A 2,708-nucleotide genomic window follows, 5' to 3' on the forward strand; every position below is an offset into this window, starting at 1 on the left:
CATCTGATAAATTTATTTATAGAAGAGGTAGAGACACTGGGAGAGAAAAAGGCCACGTGAGGACACGTGGCAAGAAGGCAGCTGTCTGCAAGGCAGGGAGAGAGGCCGCGGAAGAAAGCGGCTCTGCCAACGAACACCTCGGCCTTGCCCCTCCATCCTCCAGAGCTGTGAGAAGACACGTTTCTGTTGCTTAAGCCACCGAGCCTGTGGTGTTATAGCAGCTCGAGCTGAATGATACACCCGATGACATCATTTCACACCTGGGCCAAGCCTGCCCGACGTTTGACATTTCAGTCGCATGAGCTCATTACTTTCCCTTTGTCTTGGGCTGGTTTGAGTCAGCTTTCCTTACTTGTAAATTGAAGAGTTCCCCATAATATAAAATATTAACGCTGTTAGTTTTTAGGTTGTAGGGTTGAGGGATGGGGCTCGTAGTTTCTTCTTTTATTTTATTTCTCTGAATTTTATAAAATAAACCTGTATAACTTTTGTAATTTAAGAAAGTTTTCTATCAAAACACAGTTTGTGTACCTCTGCCATGCACAGGGGCCAAAGCAATTTTTCCCTCTTGACAGCTCAGTAAGACCAGGGGATGAGAAAATCAACACCCATGTGTGTCAGTGTGTCTGGTCCTGGTACATTATCCTATGTCATGTCCCCATCTAAATAGATCCTGTTCCCATCCCTCTGTTCACAGATGGCTCCGGGAGACGGCGTCTTAACCAAGATGACACCAATAGTAAGTTGCAAGGTGAGGCTTCAGCTCCAGATTTTTCTGACGCCGAAGCTCTCTTTCTGCTGCCCAGCCCTGCGGCAAATGGATAAGGTGCAGTTCTCATCATGTCCCCAGAGGGCTGGTCACAGTCAAAGTGTACCCCAACACGACGGGGGCCGTAGACTATGTCAAGGTCTCCATGCTCGGGGGGCGGGGGTCAGGAGCACAGAGGGCAGAGCAAAGGTCAGTGAGATTTGTCTAGGCCGGTTCAGAAAAACTAATAAAATTCAATGAATAGTGTATCATTTAAAAATATGTACATGTATGTTTATGTCTGTGTACATGTGTGTAGGTCTACATTCATCTCATCTTACACTTATATCCAACTGCAATTGTTGGGTTGAATCACGTGAAGTTGACAGTATTAGTATTAGACCGTTTTTGATCTGTAAGAATGACTCTTTCAAATGGTTCAACCCTATACTTATAATTATACCTAATCTATGTCATCTGTATCATCTATATTCAAATCTCTTTTTCTCATAAAAAAACAAATTCGCTTAATACTGAATCTGGGATATACCTCCCCCTACCCCCCAACAACTGGTCCTTATGCCACCAGGAGCCTGTCTGCCCCGAGATGATGGAGAGGAATCTTGGGGTCAAGGAGGCCCGTGGATGGCTACTCAGCTCTCCCGGCCTAAGAGCCGGTGGCCCCCTCTACTCCCCCTGCTGACCAGGGGAGGCTGTGCCCTGCTGACCACTGTCCCCTCCACGCCAGAAGGGAGAGAGCTATAGACCGTTTGACACCGAGTTGTCATTGACGGGCAAGGCAGCGGCGGCTCACAGGGGACGGTCCCAGGCTTGCATCCCCTGCGGTGACATCAGAGGCTGCAGGGCTGGGCCAGGGCAGAAGTTTAGTCCAGGCCCTGCTCTGGGCCAGTCTAGACTTTCCTTTCCTGTCCACCCCTTCTGTGAAGAAGACTCGAGGTGACCGGCCATCTACCCCCAGGTCCTGCCTGCCTCCCGTGCCAATCCCCTCGCGTGCTCTTAGCCTGGCCTCCAGGCGCCCCGTCCCCACTCCCCAGGGTCCCTTGGCCGCCTGCTTAGCCCAGCCGCCTATTCTGGCTGCGGGGCTGTTTGTGGAGCCATCCCAGGCAGCCCCGAGCCTCTGTCTTCCTATTTAGACAAACAAACAAAAGCTGATTCGGTTACCACGGGCGGACTGTGAGGCGTCCAACACAAACCGAGGCCGCCCGCCTGGCGTCTCCAGATGCCCGGGCTCGGTTCAGGCGGTCCCAGGACGCTTTCTCCGTTCCCGCTCTGGCCTTGTCATCCTCAGCACGCCTCGGTGGCATGCGTCCCCGAGCCCCTTCGCAGAGGCCGTGTGAAATGTGGCCGGGTAACTCCTAAGCTGCAGAAGAAGACTGGACCCCTGAAGCCCTGAGTCCTGTGGGGACCGCAGCCTTTTGGTATCGTTGAAGCCTTAGGATGTCCCGCCTCAGAAGGGCTCGTCCCATACCCATTTCACAGATGGGAAAACCGCCCAGGTCCACGCCCACGTGGACTTTTCTCTTTTTTTTTTTCTTTTTTCTTATTAAATGTACTGGGGTAACATTAGTTAATAGCATGATATAAATTTCAGATGTGCCACTTTCTGACATCTGAGTATTCTATTGTGTCCCCACCATCTGAAGCCTGGTCTCCTTCCGTCACCATGTATTTGACCCCCTTTCTCCTCCGAGTCCTTCCCTGACCCGCTTCCGCTCTGGAAAACACCATTCCGTTGTCTTTATCTATGAGTTTTTTGCTTGTTTTTTTCTTTTTGTTTGTTTGTTTACTTGTTTATTCCTTTTTGTTTTATAGCCAACGCATGAGCCAAATCATATAGTTCTTGTCCTCTTCCATCTGACTTATTTCCCTTAAGATAATACTCTTTTTTGAACTTTCTATAAAGAGAACCCTACAGCGTGCATTCTTTTGTATCTTGCTG

Source organism: Pteropus alecto, unplaced genomic scaffold (assembly GCF_000325575.1).
Source record: "Pteropus alecto unplaced genomic scaffold, ASM32557v1 scaffold123, whole genome shotgun sequence".
In the NCBI taxonomy this organism is placed as follows: Eukaryota; Metazoa; Chordata; class Mammalia; order Chiroptera; family Pteropodidae; genus Pteropus; species Pteropus alecto.